Source organism: Lipotes vexillifer, unplaced genomic scaffold (assembly GCF_000442215.2).
Source record: "Lipotes vexillifer unplaced genomic scaffold, Lipotes_vexillifer_v1.1 scaffold741, whole genome shotgun sequence".
Lineage (NCBI taxonomy): Eukaryota > Metazoa > Chordata > Mammalia > Artiodactyla > Lipotidae > Lipotes > Lipotes vexillifer.
Genome location: NW_006796565.1, coordinates 47,413 through 68,597, shown reverse-complemented (window position 1 = coordinate 68,597; position 21,185 = coordinate 47,413). Strand labels below are relative to the sequence as shown.

General features: G+C 47.0%; 1 pseudogene; it reads right to left on the bottom strand.

Annotated features, from left to right (window-relative positions):
• The window catches only part of LOC103089416 (40S ribosomal protein S27-like), a 124,824-nt pseudogene extending 122,388 nt beyond the window's left edge, over positions 1-2,436 (bottom strand).
• Between the last annotated feature and the right edge of the window lie 18,749 nt (positions 2,437-21,185).

Genomic DNA, 21,185 nt, shown 5'->3' with positions numbered 1-21,185 from the left:
CAGAGCAGCCGGGGGTGGGGGGGGGGGGCAGACAGGACAGCACAACGCTGTCTTAAGGCCTGCCTCTCTACCTGTGTCCCTGGGCCCAGCCCACGAGCGGATCTGCCTGGTGCCCTGGCCTGCACCCATGGCCTGCCTAGCAGCCACCCCCCACCCCCACCCCCACCCCCACCTTTGACTGTGACCTTCTTCCTGCGAGACTCAGACTTTGGCCCTGAGCCTGGGTCTGGGGGCCTGAGGCCAGAATTTCTAAGAACTCACTCCTCCCAGCTTCCCTGACTCTGAGCTGCCCTCTCTTGATGAGACCCCAACACTCAGGGTTAGGCATCTGAGCACCTCGCAGCCTGGGAATGGCCCCACACTGTGGGGCATCTGCTTGGACCCTCTTCTCTCTGAACTGTCCCTCCCACCCCAGGGGCAATGCTCCCAGCAGCCACCGCACCCTGGCCCTCTGGCCATAACTGACCAGTCTAAGAGGGAACATGTGGCCTAGGTTAGGATTGCCAGAAAAACACTGGATGCCCAGATAAGTTTAAATTTCATATAAACAATGGGTCATTTTTAGTATAAGTATGCCACTATGTAGTATTTAGGCATCCTTTATTTTTATTGGCTAAATCTGATCACTCCACCCAAGCTAGACCAATCAAATTCTCTCTGGCAGGATTTTGAATCTAGAGTTCAGCAAGACTATAAGGTAATATCTTGCAGTGAGAGTGGGGCAGGTAGATTCCACCAGGCAGGAAGAGAAGAGAGGAGTCAGATCTGCAGAGAGAGAGAATGAAGCTGAAGGAGGCAAGAGGCAGCCACTTTCTTCTGTGTCATGATGGGGACATTTCCTAAGAACTGGCCCATTCCTGGCTTCAGTGCCCTAGGATGCCCTGGTGTCCTTATAATTAATACTCTCTTCAGGTGAGGGGTCTCACCCAGCAGTTTTAGGTATAACCCATCCCTTGGAATCTGGACAGACTAGCTGGTGTGAATGGTGCTTTGTTTGCTGCTTTCCACCCCAAACACCAAGATGGTCCCCTCCATGTCCAGGCATCACTCTAGACTCCTCTCTCCCCTCACCACACCCTGCGTCCAAGTCCTGTCTACCCCATCTCCCAAGTCTCTGTCAGCTCTGTCTTCTCTCCATCCCAATGCCTGCCACCACCCTGCTTCTGGCCACCAGCATTTCTTGCCTGGATTAATACAATGGCTTCCTATTTTTCTCGCCTCCAGTACTGTCTACCCTCCAGCCAAAGCAATCGTCCTAAGACGTAAATCTGACTTGCTCCCCAAACCCTCCACTTGAAACCCTTCAGTGGTTTGCCCTCCAGAGGCACAGAGGCTCCTCCGTGACCTAGCTTCTGGTGAGCCGTCCAGGGTCACCTCTTACCTTGTTGTCCCCACAACCCATTCCAGGCTCTGGCCACACTGATCAGCTTTCACATCCTCCTCCAGACTCTCTCACCTCAGGGCCTTTACACCTGCTGCCCTTCCCACCCCTCTTCGCCTGGCTCTCCCCCACCTTTGGGCGACCCAGTCTGGGGTCATCACCTGCCTTGACTCTGTTCACCCTCTTCCTAACGAGTGCTTCCCCTGCATTGTGCTTAGTGTGTCCCCTGTGGTCCCCGGATTAGCAGCAGCCGCAAAAGCAGCAGCACCTGGGAACGTGTCAGAAATGCAAATTCTCAAGAGCCCCCCAACCCCGACTTCCTGAATCAGAAACTCTGGGGTGGGGTCCAGCAAGCAGTGTTTCAACTAGCCCTCCAGGTGGGTCTGACGCTCACCAATGTTTGAGAACCACTACTATACTGTAATTGTATAATTATTTGTTTGAAATAAATAGTTTGGAAGCCTTGAGAGGATTAGAAAGGCCATAGCATCTTCATGAGCAAATACAGTAACTGGCACGTGATAGATTCTTTGTAAATGTCTGTGGATGGAAGGAAACGGAAGAAAAAGGGAAACCAGAAGGAAGGACAGGAGGAAGACAGGCAGGCAGCCACAATCCTGCCAACAGCACACTTGGTCTTTCTGACCCTCTAAGTGTTTCTAGACACAGCCAACCCCATTCTGACATTTCCCTGGATCTCCCCTCTGCTTGCCGTTAAGGCTGGGCAGAGACAGTGCAGGATTTGGGCTCTGGGCACCTGCCATCTCTAGTTCAGAAGGGGCAGCAGGGTTTGCCCAGCTCCCAGTGGGCCCCACAGTTCTTGCATGGAGTTGGGTGCTTGAGGAGGCCCAGTGAGCTCTGCATTTGCACGAATGGCTGGAGATGGTGCTGGAGCTTATCAGCAGGGAGCGTCTAGGGCTCTGCTGCCCCTTCCCCCCAAGACTGCTTCAGACCTTGTGCTCTGGCTCGTCTTCCATCTCCCCCATCTGAGGCAGGAAGAGGGCCTCTGAGATGAGCATCCACTCTTTTTGTTCTCGGTGGCACGCACTGACCATGGTCCCTGACTGGGCAGTCCACGGAATCCCTGATGTCCTGTTTCCAGTCTCCTCTCCTCAGGCCTGCTTCTGAGTCAACAAATCTCTAGTTGCCAGGCCTGAGCTGTTACCAGCATAGCTAAAGGTAGTGGGCAGAGGCCAGCAGGAAAACTCAAGAAGTGAGTCATCCACAGGGGAGGGAGAGGGCTGGCCTCTGGTGCAGAAGCTTCTGGAAGGGATTTCCCGACTAGCTGCCACGAGCACCCCTCCCTCACACGATGAGAAGGCCCTATCAGGACAGGCTCAGGCCCACTTTCCCAAAGAGAGGAGCTGGGAGGACATGGGGGAAATTATTTGCTATTGAGTGGCAGCAAATGGACTCTTCTGTGGAGGAAACAGCAGCCGTCTTCAAACTGGCAGTACGACGACCTGGTCCAGTTACAAGCACAGCCCCCGCCCCTGTGGTAAAAGGAGACCCCACTGCAGAACTCCAACCCCGGGTGGGGCTCCTCCAAAAGGAAGAGGTTCCCTTCCACTTTCCCCTGAGTTGTTAATGATAAACGCACACTTGAAAAGCTCTTCACCAATTTCAAAGCCTGTATCTCACCTAATCCTCGCCAAAATCCTGAGAAGATGCAAGATTTCAATACATCCTGTAATAGATGAGAAAACTGAGGCTCAGAGAGAGTAGGGCCCTGGGCGAGGAAGGAAAGGAGCAGAGAAGGGAACTTCTCTTCGGATGCACAGGCCAATTCTCATTCCCCTGCCCAAGCCCCTCACTCAGACAAGGGCAAAACTAACAACACAAAGAAACAATCCAAAAAGCCTGTATAGAGAAAGCACTGATGGAGCTGGTCCAAGTAGAGAGAAGGCTACAGAGGTTTCCTTAAGTGTCAACACCCTCTCAGCATGTGGGAAAGAGGTGGGAATTGGAGGATATAAAGGCAGGACTGGTCTTTGGGTATTTTCTGGGTGGGTTTCACGCTGCTCACCCACCCAAAAGCTTGTGGAGGGAAGTGCATCCTCCTCTCTCCACCCCAGGCCACAGCTGACCACTCACCCCTCCCCCCCAACCCCGGACAGGCAACTGATCCAAGGGGAGCCCTCTACAGGCTGGTCGGTAACTTAGGACCTATGTCCTTCGTTTGATAAAACAAGCTGGGCCAATCTGATTCCTTTCTCAAAAAGTCAGCATGAGAAAACTAAGAGATTGGGACAGTTGACTGCAGGGATTAATCATGAGTTTGTGTAGGGGCGCCGGGGAGACTGTGATGGGTCCCGCTTGCTGGTGACGGAGTGGAGACTGGGAACCCACGGAAGAGAAGAGCGCGATCTGGGCCGATGCAAAATGAGATGGAGGGCGGGTCTCAGAAAAGACCGCATGGCTGCCCCACCGCTGTCCCTACTCCTGTGAGAACCATTCTACCAGGAAACCCGAATTCCTGAGCCTTCCTGGCTGCACTTACAACAGACCTTCCTCTACTGAAGCTACTGTGGGTGAATTTTTTAAAATCTGAGAAAAGGAAGCGCTCAGTTCCAACCCACTTTCAACATTTGTGGAAACCAAGGACCACAACTAATCAAGGAGCTTGAACCCAGGCTGCCCAGTGATACCCCAGGGTCCCAATCACAGCCCTCACGGTGATGGCCTTAGAATTACAGAGCTCAAGAGGGCAAGGTACAGGCTTCCATTTTTAAACTAAACACAAATCAGTCTGTTTCTAAATACAACCCCATGGAAAGACTTGAAAATCTCTTGGCATCTCATTAGTATTTCAAGGAAGCATGACATGAAGCATTGTCTATGAAAAAGTAAGAAGACTTGATTTTGTAAATGTGAGATGCTGAATACCACCTGGCCATTTCTAATTGGGTCTTACCTGAAACGCATGAATAACAAAAGCCCAGCTGATGACCTTAGCCTACAGGAGCGACTGCTGAAGAATACAATATATTTGCCAAGTCTGAAAGCAGTTTTGTTTTAGCTTTCTTGCTTGGGCACAGGAGTTGGCATGTGTAAGTGTTGATTCAATTTGGCTCTCTTGTTAAAACATAGGACTTGGAAAAATTAAACATATTTGTGAAATCTAAGCATGCTTCTATCTATTAATGTTCACATCCTAATATTTTTGGTTTAATTTTCAGTTAATAATAATAGCTAACATTTATTATATGCTTAGTATGTGCAAGGAACTTTTAACTAATAATCATATTCAATCCTCACAGTAACCCTATGGAACAAGTATACTATTGCAGATATGAAAATAATTAATATATGGGTACCCTCCCAGGAACCTGCCCAAGATGCACGGCCAGGAAGTGGCAATGCCAGGCCTCCACCTCGGAGTCCCAGTCTCTTTCAACCTTTCAGCCATCTCACCCCAGGGGAGGTTAGCTAAGGAAACAGATGATTGCTTGTTTGTTTGAGGTACAGACAGGGAAGATAATTCAGGAATTTGTAATTGCTCCTCCCTGCTGGGGTATATTAGCTAGACATTAGCCGTGACACGTGAATCATGACACTTGTTTCCGGCTGAGTTATTACCTATGCACAATGCTGCTCACCAGCTTGCCCTCTTGCTTTAGAAAATGCTGGAAAAAGATGGTCCTTGCTTCCAGCTGCTCCCCAATGCCGACCACTCAAGCAGGAATCCAGGAACCGTCCCCGCCCCAACCACCACCCTACATTGTTAAAGGGCAATCCCTGGCTTCACTTCTACATCTGTAGGGTGAGTTGCGGCCCTGGTGCATCTTTTAGGGATGTTGTGAGATACCTTCTGGGAACACTGACTGCAGATCTTTGGGAGCAACAGCAGATGCTCAGCAACTCTTGATGGAATGCATCCTCAGGGTCCTCAGAGTCCCCTCACCTTTGCTCTGGACTGGGCCCAGCGGCAGGAACTGACCTCTGGGAGCCTCCTCTGTCCCTATTCTTGATGCTCTGTGGGAGACCTGGGCCACACATCCAGGGGCCACCCTGGCTGCCCCCGAGAGGGAACTGGACAGATTCTTAGTGAGATCCAGGGGGGAAAGGCCTGCCCAGGTGCTGCCCCTCCTGCTGGGCAAGTCACTACCCCTCTTCTGTGCTTCAGCTTCCTTATCTGTCCAAAAGAAGGGGTGGCAGTGGCCTGGGGGAGGGGGAAGAGTTCAGCTGTGACTCAGTGAGGCAGAGACACTGTCCTGCTTACTCCTGGGCTGCAGGGCAAGCCCAGGGCCCATCTCCTAGCAGATCCTCCACCAATATTTCCACCCCATTTCTGGGGATACGTTAGGCCTTCCCTTTCATCATAAAATCTGGAGTGAAAATTGTCATTCATGTGCTTTAAGATATAGGAGGGGAAGCATTTTTCATCTATTAAAAAAAAACTCAGCTCCCAATACGTCCCGCCTGGTGCTTTCCTGCCCTTTCTCATTCTGCCCCTACTCCCTACGCTTTAGAAGTCAGCCTGAAGCCCCCTGTGAAGTTCCCACCTCTGGAAGCCTCTCTACCTGGAATTCAGGCATCCTCCTGTGTGCCCCCCGCAGGGCATTGTATTACTCTCGCTTGTATTTGAACCATTCAGTCATTCATCAAACATACCCTGAGTGCTTCTTCTCTGCCCAAGAGATGCTCAACAGAGGCCAGAGAAGCCACGTGGCATCTAAGGCAAGGAGAGGGCACAGGTGGAAACATAACTGAATAAGCCTACATATCCCTAAACTCTCTCCATCCAGTTTATATTCTTGTTTGTATTTCTAAGATATAGAGAATTTCACTCCTTTTTTAAAAAAAATGAACACTGTTGTTCTTTCCATGGAATAGGTTTCAAAGTATACCACCCAAATGCGGCACAAATGAGGCCTTCCAGTGGAGTGTGATTATTAAAGGGCACCTGGAGATTTCCTTCTCCCTGTATCTGCATTTCCTGGGCCCAGGCCCTCCTGGTGCCCCACCATATAGGAAAGGTATGAACGGCTCCCCTGGGCAGAAAAGGGGCAGAAAGAGATTAGGACAACTTCTCAAGTGTGAGTACTGCCTGGGGTAAGGCCGAGTGGTCTTCCCGTCACTAAAATGATTTAAATACAAGTACCACCACTCCTCACCTCTCCCCTCTAGAAACGACAGAAACAGATGGTTTCCACTTAGATTTCTCTGACATCCAAGGACGAGACCCTCCCACCCCCACACCAGAAACCTGAAGATAGGGGCTGCGGTTCATAGGAAAGCCCTTGCCCCCCATTACTCCCCCCGTCTCCCGCATCTTCCGCCCCTTCATGCACCACCCCCCAGCCATCCAGCATTTCCCTCCTTTAACACAACCCCCAACCATACTGATTAACACTGAAACTTCACAGCCTACAGGAATAAGGTTGCGGGATGATTCTTACCTCTAAGAGGTTGGCGGGGGTTGATGGCAAAGTCGGGGACCCGCTAAGCCGTGGCCTGGCTGGAACTCAGAAGCAGCGGAGGGGGTCCCGGGTTGGGGGCGCACGGCCGGTGCGGCGACCTCGTGTCTGGGGGGCAGCAAGGCAGGCCCCTGTCTCCTCTTTCCCCTGAAGGACAGAGCGTCCACGGTTCCCCACGGCAATCCTAGTGCTGAAGATGACAGCCCGCCCTCTGGCTGCCAAGCCAGCTGAGAGCACATGAGAGTGGGGCCTCGGGGGTGCCCTGTGCCTGCGAGCAAAGGGGGCGCTGATGGGGCGCAGAGGGCGGGGCGTCGGGGGGAAGAGGTTGCTCCTCGCCCATCTCTGGTTCAGCCCAGGCCTCTCCCGAGACCCACTAGGGACGTGGAAAGCACCTGCGTAAGGAAAAGAGGCACGATTTCCCCAGGGAGAGGGGAGGAGGGTGCTGTGGGGCGGCCAGGCGCTAGCCCCAGGCCAGGGCACCACGCTCCCTTGCTGTCCTCTTTCCCCTCCCATGACCTCCTCTCACTTTAATTTTCTTCCCAGACAGACTGTACTTGTGAGGTCAGGACCATGCCCTCCCAGTTCATCTCAGTATCCAGCATAGTGCAGTGATGTGTAAGTTCTTACTAAAAATTTTTTTGAATGAAAAAATAAAGTGTACGAAGGAATGAATGAAGGAAACTCCTTGAATCCAAGATTGGCTTACGTTTAGATTCTAGTTACAGAGAATATTCTCCTTATTTATCAAAACCAACTTTGTGGGTTAAAAAAAAAAACAACGATGCATTTAATTCATTCATCTACCAATGAATCACCTACTATATGATTTTTGTATTTGGGAGTTTATTGGCCCTGAGGGATCTTTGTTATCTGAGAACATTCTTAGACTCTCCTGTTGTCCTAAAACTCAACTCCTGGAATCCCAACAGTCATATAACTACGAGTAGAAAAGAGACAGTCCTTTTAACTGAGCATCCTGGAAGGAATTTTTTCCCCCTATAATGAAATATATTCAAGAATGACAAGATGTCAGTAGATTCCTGTTTTCAAACATCTCTCTGAAAATCCAAACCCTGGGCCACAGCTCCCTGTCTGTCTAAACAGGTAATTATACTTTGTGTATTAAAGTCTTATACCTCTGACTTACCCAGTGCACGAAAAACAGTTTAACCTTTAAACCAAGTCATGTACACCATTTTACTGCTGGAAAGATGAATTTATGTTACTCCATCAAATCAGTATCAACCTGACCTTTAAACACATCAGTGTTTCTTGGAAAAATATTATGGCTGGGATGCCTACCGAGGTAAATAACATTAACTGCTCCTACCTAGCGCTGAGCCACGCTGCGCAGAGGCCTATCAGAAGGGGCGGAAGGCAGCAGAGCCCAGAGCTCTTCTGACAAACTCCGCAGGATACGAAGAACAATGTAAATGCACCAGACTTGGCAGATGTATTTCTACATTACTGTTCCAGAGATAACAGCTAAGGTGAATCATTTCCCACCACCTACCATTCCAAATTATTTCAAATTCTGAAGGGACCCTATTTATTTCATTGGTAGCTAGCAATTTACTTAGCTGAAGATCATTATATTTATGTGTCTGTGAAATCCTCACAATAATTACACATTTGAGCTGTCTCGGATGTGCTATACGTAGTCTCATTAGTCATATACTTGGAAGGATATTATCACATTTTGTAGCAACCTTAGCAACGTACGTCTAAAGCATCCAACTGGATGTGAACTTTGATTCTCGTGCTTTTCTTACATATCTGATTTATCAAACAGCAGGACAGCTGCATTCACAAGCAAATGCTTATACAACGCTGGGAAATTGTCTTAATTTCTCTTTTCTCTAGATCCCTTCTGTGCAGCAGCCCAGAAAGATATTGTATTGGGCAGCAGGGAGAACAAAACTAGCTGAGATCTAAAATTACTTGAGGAGCTCACCAGAAAGTTCCATAATGGGAAATATTTATAAGACAGTATGCTTCTTCCCTGACCGTAAAGTCACTGAAGTGTAGGGGGAGGCAGCTGAAATTTCCAGTGTTCTCAAGCAAGTGTCCCCAGGTTGAATTCTCAGGACAACTTCTATGAGGCTGCTGGGTTTATCTGAAAGGTCTATTTTGTCATTTTAAAGCCAGAGATTATTAGAGGGAAGCGACCGCCTGCTGGTTTTGCCCATTTTCTGCCTTCCACACATTTATTTCAGAAGAATCCACTATTATTATAAACAGGGTGATTCTCAGAACATCTCTAACCTTGATAGCAAATAACCATGATAGAAGACAATCCCCCTCCTGAGCAACGATTCTAACATGGTAATTCATGCTCCAGAGAACATTACAGAACCATTTAGCTCAGGACTGGAGGGCTTCTATGGCACGTACCATCATTTACCAGGGCACGTGATCTGTGATCATTGCATTAACGTGTGATCCCCCAAGTAGATGGTGAACTCCAGGAGCACACGGACTACATCTGCTTATGTTCCCCTTCACATCCTCAACACCTAGTACACACTAGGTGCTCGATAAATATTAGAAATTGAGATATAACTGAGGGAGTTATCGGGACCAGCTCTGTGCCTTTCGCCTTTAGCTGGGTAGTATGACTATCTGATATTCAAATGGCATGAGGCTGAGAAGCCACGTCACTTTCTCTCACGCATGACTGAAGCCGAAGTCTCCAGACCATCAAGCTCCTTCACATTCCATTTACTAAACAATGATTTAATGAGCACCTGCTATGCGCCAGGAACTATGTTAAGAACAACTATGCAGCCCACACAGAGCTTCTGGTCTAATGGGGAAACAGACCTTTAGCAAGAGCTCCCAAGAGAGGAGATTCCCAGAGCAGGAAAAACAGTCATCAAATGAGGACATAATAGAGCCAAGAGAATGTGCTCCCCGTTACTACTGCTGTGTGACAAAGTATCCGAAGCTTAGTGGCTTAGGAGAGGACTTTGAGGGATGATGGAAATGTTCTATATATCGGTTGTGATGGTGGTTTCATGACTATACATTTGTCAAAACTCACCAAACCATACACCTAAAAAGGGTGAATTTTACTTAATGTAAGTTATACCTTAATAAACTAACTTTAAAAATGAAAACAAAAACAACTTCAGAGGCTGTAAACAACAGCCATTGATTATACTCATGGATCCTTTGGATTGGAATCTGGGCTGACATAGCAGGGAGGCTTATCCCGGGGCTTCAGCTGGAAAGAGCTATAGGCTGGATGTGCCTAAAATGGCTGAGGGCTGAGTCACTAGGAGGCCCCCGCTCTCACATGTTAGGTGCCTGGGTTCTAGGCTGGGGTGACTGGAAGATGTCACCTGGAGCACCTCCACTCAGCACATCCTTGCTGAGCACCTGCTGTACGCCAGACATTGCTGTGGACACTGAGACTATAGCAATAGACAAATATCCTTGCCCTGCTGGAGTTGACAGTCAGATGGAAGACAGACAATAAATAATAAACATTATAAAAAGTAAACTGATGGTATGCTAGGGGTAATACGTGTTGGAATAAAAACTTAAACCAGGTGAGGGGGATGGAGAGGCGGAGGAGAGACTATTCTATGTGCACGGCGCCTCCTCCAGTCCTGACATTTTGCTCTGCCAATGCCATGGTGTAAAATGTCTTGTTGTGGTTTTAATTGCATTTTCCTGATTACTGGAGAGCTGAGCACCTCTTCAGATGTGTGGCAGACTGCTAGCTGGTCACCAAACGAGGTTCCTCTTTTTCCCGGGTCCAGTTGGATTACACTTCCCAGCCTCCCGTGCCGTTCGTTGGCTGTGGCCTGAGAGTTCCAACCGGTAAAAGGCGAGCAGTAGCGTCCTCACCATTTCCAGGTCCGGCCCATAAAAACCTCTTTTCTTCTTCCAGCTACCCAGTTCCTAGGGCAGCTTTGCAAGTCCCACAGTGAAGATGGCAGGGCTTCCAGCAGCCTGGGCTCCTGGGGGCTGTGAGGGGAGAGCCCCGCCGCTGCCCCTCACCTGCCTAGAACATGTGTCCCGTTTACATGAGCAAGAAATAAACTTCTGTAGCAGGGCCTCGATGTGACAGCAGAAGCCCATCCCAACTAAGACGCTTTAATTGCTCATTGGGTTTGTCTTGTGAGCTCTGCCTGCTCAGACCCTCTGCCAGACGTAGGAGGGGCTTATTTCTTCTTTCTTAGTCATCTGTAGGAGTCCTTTATATACTTGCTACTCAAGAGGTGGTCTGTGGACCGGCAGCATAAACTTCACCTGGGACCTGTTAAAACTGCAGACTCTCAGGTCCCACCCACACCTGCTCAACCAGAACCTGCATTTTCAAAAGATTTCCGGGTGATTCCTGTGCACAGTAAACTTTTGTCACCTGCAAAGCCCGTTAACAATTCCTGGGAAATAAAAATAGAATCTGGGTAATAAAATAAAGTCTCACCTTTTTTTTTTCTTTGTGCTTAGTCTGGTGTAACTTGCTCACAGGGGTCCGCGTGAAGATGCTGCGAACTTGGCGCTTCAGAACAGAGTTCCTGATGCAAAATGGCCGTGCAGAGGCCTCAGCCCGCAGGTCGTGAGCAGAAACGCTGTGCACGACACCACAATTCAAGATGGCGGCGGTGAGCCGTGTGCAGAGAGGCTGCGCCCGCCCGGCGCCCTGGATCTGGAACGTGAGCTGCGCATCTGCCCCGCCTCGCGAGAACCCCGCCCTGCAAAAACCCCGCCCCCTCCCCTCCCGGCTGACAACGTTCAAGTAGGGCAGCCCCGCCCAGGGCCTGCTTGCGGAGCCTGTGCTCCAGAGCGCAGCTCGAGCACCTCTCCGTTCCATGATCAAAGAATAAAGGTCTCCTTTGCTTCTCAACCAAACTCGATCTCACTCTACTGAGTTAGCTGACACAGAGCAGCAGGACCTATGCTGGGGATTGACTCAGGACAGTCGGTACCAGTTTGAAAAGCACTGCTTCACACATTCTGCAGTAATTCATCTTTTATGTGCATTGAATTCATTGTCTTCCAGCCTGTCGCTATCTTTCCGTTTTCTGGCTCTATTGTCTCATGTACAGATTTTTTTTTTTAATGTTTAACATTGTAGTATTTACCAAAATTTTATTTTATGGTTTGTATGTCCTCTTTGTTTTTTAAGAAATTCTTCTCTTCCTGAGATCATACAGACATTTTCTTCTAAAATTTTAAAGTTTCTTTTCACAGATTGTCCTTCCACCTGGAATTTGTTTGTCTGTGGTGTGCCATAACGCTCTCATTTTATTTTTTCACATAGATATTACCCCAGAGCCGCTCATTGAGTTATCTATCTGTTCCCTACGGGTTTGTAATGCCACCCGGCCATAGGTCATATATCAAGTTTCCGTACACATGTGGTTCATGTCTCTGGTCTCCCTACTCAAATTCTTCTGTTGTGTAACCTGCTTTTTTCTCAGGTAACCAAATATTGCAACACATTTTGTCCCCATAATGAGTTTCTTTTACAATGTAAATTTCAGTGGCTGCCTAGTAGTCTGCCATCCTTCATATTGTTAGGCTGTTAACGTTTTTTCAGTTTTGCTCTGTTGTAAATAACATTGGGGGTGAATATCCTTCACACCATCTTTGCTCAAACGCATATTGATTTAAGGTAAATTCTCTGAGTGAAATCAGCAAGTAGGCATATTTTTAAAGCATTGGATAGATTTTGCCAAATTGCGCTCCAGAAAAATTGTACCAATTTATATTCCCACCTGTTCCCTGCCACCTTCCTAACATTTTAATTCCTCAGCATTTAAATCCCTGCCAATCTCATGGGCAAAAACAAATAAAGACATACTGTTGTAATTCATGTGCCTTTTATGACAACTGACGGTGAACATTTTTTATGTTTATTGGCCTTTTTATTTACTTATTTTAACATATATGTGTGAAACTGTCCTGTTTGAAGCCTATTTATGTGTAGGTGCATGTGTCTTTTTCTTGTTTATGGATAAAGCTCTTTATGAAAAAATGACAATTCTTGCTTATGTAGATTGCAAATTGTTTTTGCAATTTGCACTTTACTTTTTACTTTTGTGGTAGTTTCTCCACATGAAGAAGCTTTAAGTGTTGATATGGTCAAGTCCAGCAATGTTTTCCTTTAATATTATACTAAGAGAAGAAAGAAAGTCCTACCTAAAATCATTCCTTGATGTTTTCTTTCAGTTCTTCTAGATTTTGTCTTTCATTGTTTAATTCACTTGTTAGTTACACTCACTCTGCAGGTGGCAACTGTGTCTTTCCTGACTTCTCCAGTGTGGTGAAATCCCCCTACTATATGCTTGCAGAACCCCGGGTACCTTCTCTCTTACCATTTTCTCCATGGTTATGTTTCATGGTGTGTGATTCTCTGATTAATGTCTATGTCCTTCCATGGCATGCAAGTCCCATGAAGGCAGGATCTCTGTCTCTCTTCCACTTTTGTGTCCCCAGCACCCATCAAAGTGCCAGGCACCTGCATCCACTCGTGTTACCATTCTAGCTTTGTTTAGGACACCTGATAATTTCCACTTATTCCTACCAGCCCTTACCTATATCTATTTAGCTTAACTAATATGCACGTATACACTCACACACACATATATACACACATATCTATGTTTATAGTTTTATAGTTATACAGTTGTATCCTACCCATCCTTCTTATGAGTCTGCAGCCAGGCAAGGGGCTGCCTTGGCTCATTTGACAGTGTCATTCTCTTCTCTGCAATAGTTCTCTAGGTAGTGCCCCTGGGCTTTATAAGCAAGCAAACATAATATCTAAAAATAATTTAGTTTGTCTTATTTCTACCAGTCATAATTCACATTTTTCATTTGTTTATTGCATTGGCTAAAACTTCCAGAACTTGTGGTTCTTTTATAAACAAGAAAAAAAAAATTATATGAAACCAAAATAGAAGATGGCTATATTGTGTTTAGGTTGCAATTTCTTTCAATTTTAAATTTCAAAAGATATCTAGATGGCCTCCTGATGTGCACACAAAGATAATTTTCATCATTCTCATACCAGTACTAAAAGCAGCCACCACCTACCCCCACGTTCCCAGCAGCCTCCGCTGGTCTCCTTTTGCACCACTGCAGTGAGTCCAGTGTTCCAGTGGAAAACGAGGGTCATGCCCCTCCAGCAGAACCAGGGTGCACACTGCCTGGGTGTCAGGAAAGCTAGGACCAAGTCCCAGCTCTGACCCTTAGCTGGCATCCTGTCTGGGACAAGTCACTGTCCCACTATGGGTGTTTCCCCACTTTCCAATCAAGGCACCTGCCTCCCAGCTCTGCAGCCTGGGACTCCAGGCTTGTGTTGGAATGGCCCTTCAGGCAGTGTGGGTCCTGCCACCTCCTAGGCCCTGCTCTCTGAGCAAAGTGATCCTAGCCAGGGTGGATGCAAGCCAAGTGATACCTTAAATAAGCACTGACTTGAAAGCCTGCTGCAGCCATGGTATTAAGGAGATAAACCTTGGAGAATATCCTGTGTTGGCTGAGTTGAGCCTACATAGATCACAGAGAGAATAAACCCTAAAGCACTGTCAACCCACCATAAGAACAGAGTGCCCAAGGCGAGCGAGGTCAGGGAAGAAGAGGCAGCGGGAAGCACTACCAAGCCCAGTGGAAGCAGAGACAAAGGTTCAAATCCTTCGCGGCTGCCCAAGCACCGCCCCTCTGCAGAGGCTTCCCTCAGCCTGTCCAGTCACCCACACACCAACGCTCCTAGCATAATGGTGGAGGTCTCCCCACCCTACTGTCTGCTGCTTGAGGACAGGGAACATGCCTCGTCATTTTTGCCTTCCCTGAGCCCTTTTAGATGCTTAGATGGTGACATAATCTGTATGGTTTTCAAATCATATTTCTTAATTAGAAAATATCAAATGCTTATTTTAGAATATTTAGGTGATATAGAAAGGTACAGGAAAATCAGTACTAGTCACCTCATCTAGAAATCAAGCATTACATTTTGATGTATTATATTTCCTCTCTGTTTTCAATGTGTTTTTTTTTTTTTACAAAACCAGTCTTATTACATGCATAATCTATCTATCTATCTATATATATATATATATATATATATATCACTGTAACAATTTCTTACATCATTCAATATTTTTCTAAGATATGATTTTTAGTAACTACAAAATTTTTCATCTCGTACCCAGGAGTTTTCCATTTGCCAGATATTTAGCTCTGGTCTTTGAGCTATTAGAAATGACTCTGTAATAAGCATCTTTGGCCCTAAATCTTTGTCTAAGTATCTTATCAATTCCTTAGGATATGTTTTTAGATAGGGGATTATTGGGTCAAAAGATATGAATTTGTATAAGAGCTGTTCATATGTACCACTACATTTCTTATAGAAATGTACCAATTCTGTCTGAAGTTATCCATCTCAGCAAATCCTTACTAGCATTAAGTATTTAAATTATAATAATAAAAATCTTTGCTCATTTCATGGTGAGAAATGGAAACTCATTGTTGCTTTAATGGGCTTTTCTTTGATTACTAGTGAAGCTGAAACTTTTCTCATTTGGCTACTGTCCATTTGTAATTTATCTTTTGTGGATTTTTTATTCATTCCTTTTTCCCTTCCTCCCTCCCTCTCTCCCTCTTTTCCTCAGACATTCAGTAAAAGTGTGCTGATCACCTATTTGCCAGACCCTGTCCAGGGACCATGGTGGACATGGGTCAGGAAGATACAGTCAAGGACTCAACACACCTGGGTGACACACACTTGAGCAGGACACTCCTGGATGGTCAATGACAATTACAGTGGGGCGGCAACCACATGTAATTTTTTTTAAATTAAGGTAAAATACACATAACATAAAACATACCATCTTAACTATTTCTAAGTATTCAGTTGAGTATTGTTAAGTGTATTCACATTGTTGTGCAACCAATCTACGCAACTTTTCATCTTGCAAAACTGAAACCCTGTCCCCATTTAACAACTCCTCCCCATTTTCCCAGCCCCGGCAACCACGCTTCTACTTTCTGTCTCTAGGATTTTGACTGCTCTAGGGTCCTCATGTAAGTGGAATCATACAGTATTTGTTCTTTTGTGACTGGCTTATATCACTTATTGTAATGTCCTCAAGGTTCATGCATGACGCAGCATGTGATAGGATTTCCTTCCTTTTTAAGGCTGAATAATATTCCATTGTGTATATAATATATATATTTCACATTTTCTTTATTCATTCATCCACCGATGGACCCTTAGGTTGCTTCCCCTTTTGACTATTGTGAACAGTGCTGCTATGAACTTGGGTGTACAAATGTCTCTTCAAGACTCTGTTTTCAATTCTTCAGGATATATACCCAGAAGTGGGATTGCTGGATCATAAGGTAATTCTATTTTTAATTGTTTGAGGACCCACCATACTGTTTTCCACAGCAGCTGCACCATTTTGCGTTCCCATTAACAGTGCACACGCATTCCCATTTCTCCACATCCTCACCGACACTTGCTATTTTATATTTTTTTGATAGTAGTAATCTTGATGGGTGTGAGGTGACATCTCATGGTGGTTTTGACTTGCATTTCCCTGATGATTAGTGATGTTGAACGTCTTTTCCGGTGCTTGTTGGCCATTTTTATTTCTTTACAATAGGTGATTTTTTTTTTGTGGTACGCACCCTCTCACTGTTGTGGCCTCTCCCGTTGCTGAGCACAGGCTCCGGACGCGCAGGCTCAGCGTGAGCCCATGGCTCACGGGCCCAGCCGCTCCCCGGCCCGTGGGATCTTCCCAGACCGGGGCACGAACCTGCGTCCCCTGCATCGGCAGGCAGACTCTCAACCACTGCGCCACCAGGGAAGCCCAATAGGTGATTTTTTTTTTGTGGTACGCACCCTCTCACTGTTGTGGCCTCTCCCGTTGCTGAGCACAGGCTCCGGACGCGCAGGCTCAACGGCCATGGCTCACGGGCCCAGCCGCTCCCCGGCCCGTTGGATCTTTCCAGACCGGGGCACGAACCTGCGTCCCCTGCATCGGCAGGCAGACTCTCAACCACTGCGCCACCAGGGAAGCCCAATAGGTGATTTTTGACATTGCATTTGCCGTCATTGTATGTAGCGTTAACAATGTTGGGAGGAATTGTCTTTCTGCGTTAGCTCATTCTTTTTTGTAACATCTTTAATATGGAGCTGACTTGAAATCGCCCCTATGATTGGCCAATTTCAAAATGAGAGCGGAAGCTCGCGTCAGTCCCCGATCAACCAAATCCTCCACAGGACCTGAAACATCAAGATGTGAGGCTCTATAGAGAACTGATAGGTAGGTTTGAAGTGACCCTGTAGGTGTGTGAAAAGTATTTTAGGTTCATTCCAGCTCTTTTCAGCCTCGCTATGACTGTTATATCGGCAAATATGCACCCAGGGATTTAAAAACACATTAAAGAAAAGATTTGAGGTCAATTACTTTGAATTGCAGTCTACGCAGTTTGAATTTACAAATAGTCAGTCGCCTCCTTGCTCCAGCTCTGGAGATGGGGCTCTGGAGGGGACAGAGAATCAGCTGGGTTGACGTGTGTGGACAGGCTGTAAGGCTTTCTATGGTAATGATTATTTTCCCTCTTGGTATCATCAATTCTTAAGTCTCAGCCTTTCAGAATTATCTGCAGTGACTTTTTTATTCTAAGCTGGGCAAATGTTGTAGTCCTGGATCTCTTTTCCCAGCTGTGAATTGCGGCAGGCTCAAGAAAAGCAAATGAATTCCATGGTTTGTGGAAACAAAACACACTCTGGCTGCTGAGTTTCCTAATCTACCAAGACTCCCTGCTGCCCAGTATTACTCTGAGAACTTCCCAAACGATAGTGAAAGGATACGGGGACAACGCCTGATGCTCCAAAGATCGTTGGCAGGACGCTCCTTCCCCTGGAGCTGGGAGCAACGCTGTGGGAGTGTTGGGAGAGGGCAGACAACAAAGTGAAAAGTCCAAAAACGTCACCAGTGTGTGTCCTGTGGTTTTTGGGGGCTGAACGGAAACAAAAGATCTGGTTCTTTACATCTTCCTGAGAAAAGGGATCAGTGGGGCTGAAGGAAGAGGTGGGTGGGTCCTTGCTGGTCAGGCTCAATCTGAAGGTGTCACTCAGGCCCTCAGGTGCCCCAGCCTCCCCCGCCCACCTTGGTATTGTGGGCTAATCTTAAATGGAAGTTTAAGAGGACTGAGATGAGGAAGGAACCTTCCACAAGGTGAGATGTACAGTTCTGCCGTTTAAAAAAAGAGACCGGAGAACAGTAGCTGACGCTGTATGAGTTTAATGGAGCACCGAGCAGGGAACTTGGAAACACTGCAGCGAGGGTTTTGTGAGAGGAGGCTCAGGTGCAGAGGATTCCAGGGGAAGCCACTGGCCCTCCAACAGCAAGCCCGGGGATCTGAGAGCAAGCGCCTTTTTGCACAGAACGATAAGGAAGGGCGTACAAAGGCAAGAGTACAGACGCACAGAGGCAACATAGGAGCCAACACCGTGGAGTGGCCAGGGTGATCTGGAGTTTGTTAACAAGCACAAGCAAAATGGGGTTTCCAGGAGACAAGCCAGACCATGTAGATCACAATTTCTGCAAACTGGCAAAGGGAGAACTCATTCCAGAAAGCCCCTGCTGATCCTTGTCTCCCCCCAACACATGCACCCAGCTCAGCCGCCACATAGCTGGCACATGTGCATGGAAGCTCCCGTGTGCCCCTTGTGGGCAGGGACTGGGCCTCATTCACCCTTGTTTCCAAACCCAGAGCCAGAGCAGTGGCTGGCAGAGTAGAGGCACAGTGAAAGTTTGGTGAAAAATACTAAAAATAGTTGCCGTCCCAACTCCCCACAAAAAAAGTTTTAGATTTTTCTTTTGAGTGAGATGGGAGGCTGTTAAAGGGTTTGAGTAGGGAATGGAGAGGTGTCCAAATGTAAAGTAAAATTCAGCTTTGTTCCAAAGATTATTTTGATGTTCTGGCTCAGTTCATAGTTTAGTTTTAAAGTGTTTGTTTCCATCTTGGGGTTGGCAGAATTGTGCGTCATAAAACCCCCATGATGTTTTCTCTTTTAAAAGGAGAAACAGGAGGCAGACTGGAAGATTGAACATGACACATTTCTTGCAAACTTTTAAAATAATTTGAAGAGCATTACTGAGGTGGAGTTTACATAACGTATATAGGAAAGTCAATGTCATAAGTGCACCACTTGATGTAACCCCACACTCAGAGCAAGAGACAGAACGCCCAGCCTTGGACTTTTGAGGGTCCCAGCACCTGGCCTAGTACAGAGCCACTTTAGCAGCAAAGACCCGCCCCCCTTCATGTATACACCAGGCTGTGTTTTTCAAGCTCAAGGCGGCCTCCGCTGTGGGTGAAGGATTCACCAAGCCCAGCTTCCTCAGCTCCAAGTATGCTCCCTCGGGTCATGGATTCCACAAGAGCAGGTGTATTGTAGTAGGCTCCGCAGTGCTGCCAGACATACCCCCTGCCGCACACACCTTTGGGGATTGAAGGGCTGCCTGGCCCAAGGTCATGCCCCTTCCTGGGCGACCCACATCCGCTGTCTGATCAGTGCAGGGGATAAAGGCCAGGCCATCTTGACCCAAGTCAGAACAACTCTGAAGGGCCATCCTAGCTCAGGTCTCCCCATGGGGACAGCCAGGGCTGTCATGGGGCCATTAGCATCACAGCCCAACTTCTCCCTGTGCCAGTCCCACTTCCTTCTCCTCTCTCCCAGAGGTCTGGTCCCAAAAGCTCTCCCGAGCGAACATCTGCACACTGAACGGCACCTGAGTCTCTGCTTCCTGGGGCCCAGCCTGCCGCCGTGGGCTCCCTTCAGCTTCCAGACTTCATTTCCAAAGGTGGTGCTGAGCTCCTGCCCTGTCCTGGGCAAGGCCCTGGCAGTGGCGGATGTAAAGAGAACAGTCGCTGACGTTCACGTGCTTCACCTAGTGCTTTGCTGTTTACAAAGCACTTCCGTGCACACTCTCTCCTTTGGTTTCTGCTCATTCACTCGTTCGCTTTTCCAGCCAGTGAAGGGCCTGCTCTGCACCAAGATTAAAGGTATGAAGAGGAAGGTGAACTTTCCCTCCCTCTGAGAGCTCACAGGCTAGAGCAGAAGGCTGATGCCAAAATGGAGAATTCTCCCTGGCTCTGAAGGCCACACTAGGAGAGGCCATGATGTGGGGAAAAGGACGGTGACCAGAGAGCGGAGATTTCCCAGGGGATGAGCTACCCGGCTGAGCCAGGAGCTGCAAGGCAGCATCAGTGAGATCACTAAACCCAGTACCAACACTTACAGTCAGGCCCTGACACTGATATATCTACGTACAGACTGAGCCGCCCTGAGGTCTCCACGGGCTTACCCTGGGATGGCAGCGTCTGCGGAGCCCAGGGGCCTCCCCCTTCCCCCTGTGTGACCTCCCAGGGGGTCTTCTTTCCTGCTTGGCACAGGTGGTTGGGACCCCAGGCAGCTAGATGGGAAGAGAGGAGACTAAGAAGGGAAGGAGGGAGCTTCCTGGCAGTGGGTGGTGGATGGTAGGATTCCAACCAAAAGAGTAACATGACCTTGGCAAGCTGCCTCGGGTCCCACTTCAAGCACTGGATTAACTTAAATCCATCTTTGTTACTTTCCAGAGTCAACAGGATTTGTTTAATTTCGTGTCTCCAGTAGGGGAAGAATCTTGAGAGAACAAGGTTAAAAAAATACAGGTAAGTGAGTTGTTTTTACTAATCTGAATTTGGGGCATATTGACACTTGGAAAAAATTTCGATTGCTTAATTGGGGGGTCAGACCCTTCTTTAGAACGTCTCTGCATAGAAGAACAGTGAACATCAGATTATGCTTTTAGATGTTACAAAGATGAAAATATATATATCTTGGATATTTATTAAATTAATCACCCTATAATCTAAAGACAAATGGGATTCCTAGGGCAGTATTCAGCCAGTAATTTAATACCTAAGTTTTCTGATCAATAAACCATTGGCCTGTTAGAATATTTAAGTCATGCTTAGAGTAATTCATAAAAAAAAAAAATCTATTAACTTAAGTTCTTTGAAAGCATGACTTTAATTTAAAATGTCATTTTCTATTTAAGCATTGCATTTTACATTATTATGAAACAACACCAAACTTAACTAGAATAAAAATATTTTAAAAAGTTTTGAATCAGAAATATGTTATAATTTATTAAATGTCTTATTCAACAAGTATTTGAGTGCTAATAAGATGGGCCACCATATGGTACAACTCCAGGGGGCACCATTCTTGTTGTGATCTTGGGAAATGGTCCAGGTCTGTGTGAGGCTCTTGGGATACTGTTGTGGACTGTATGTTGTGTCCCCCCCAGAATTCATGTGCTGAAATCTTAACCACCAGTGTGATGGTATTCGAAGGTGAGGCCCTT